This window comes from Limulus polyphemus, unplaced genomic scaffold (genome assembly GCF_000517525.1).
Source record: "Limulus polyphemus unplaced genomic scaffold, Limulus_polyphemus-2.1.2 Scaffold3492, whole genome shotgun sequence".
In the NCBI taxonomy this organism is placed as follows: Eukaryota; Metazoa; Arthropoda; class Merostomata; order Xiphosura; family Limulidae; genus Limulus; species Limulus polyphemus.
The window spans coordinates 95,997-96,732 of record NW_013669102.1 but is presented as its reverse complement, the minus strand read 5'-3'; positions in this window follow the sequence as shown (position 1 = coordinate 96,732).

Sequence of the window (736 nt, the reverse complement as noted above, 5' to 3'; positions counted from 1 at the left end):
AAAAATGTAATTGTAATTATTTATTTTGAACGTAGGCGTTGTCAGCGTTATAAATAACACGTTTCTCTTAAACTGTTTCCAGCAGAGTTTTGGGTCGAGCTTTTGAGTCTTAAATAAAAATGTAATTGTAATTATTTATTTTGACCGTAGGCGTTGTCAGCGTTATAAATAACATGTTTCTTTTAAACTGTTTCCAGCAGAGTTTTGGAAATTCAAAATAAACATCGACCACAGTAATGATTATTGCATTAATAAATTTAATTTCAAAGTTTATTTACGCTGTAAAGTAAAGTAATAAACATATTTGTTAATTATATGTATCATATAAATGTTTATTTTTCTAAAGGAATTATCATAATTTGAATCATAATTAGCTTTATTTTAATTTACATAGTTGGGAATATTACACTGTTCGTCTGTGTTTAAATTCAATACTACACAATAGACTATCAACACTGTGCCGATTGCAGCTATCGAACCCGCGATTTTTAGCGTTATAAGCTCTCAAGCCTAGCGCTGAGCCACGGGTTGATGCATTAAAATTCTAAACTAAAAGTTAATGTTTGAACAAAAAATATACCTTCATTGAAACTTTCCTCAAGTTTACCTTATATATCTTCCCATCTATTTCAAATATATTCTATAGTGGCTGACGTAGCCTTTTAGTGCATGGAGAGGACATAGGGGACCCTAAGTGTAACATAATGAGGTCAGATCCGCACGCCAACCTTCTATG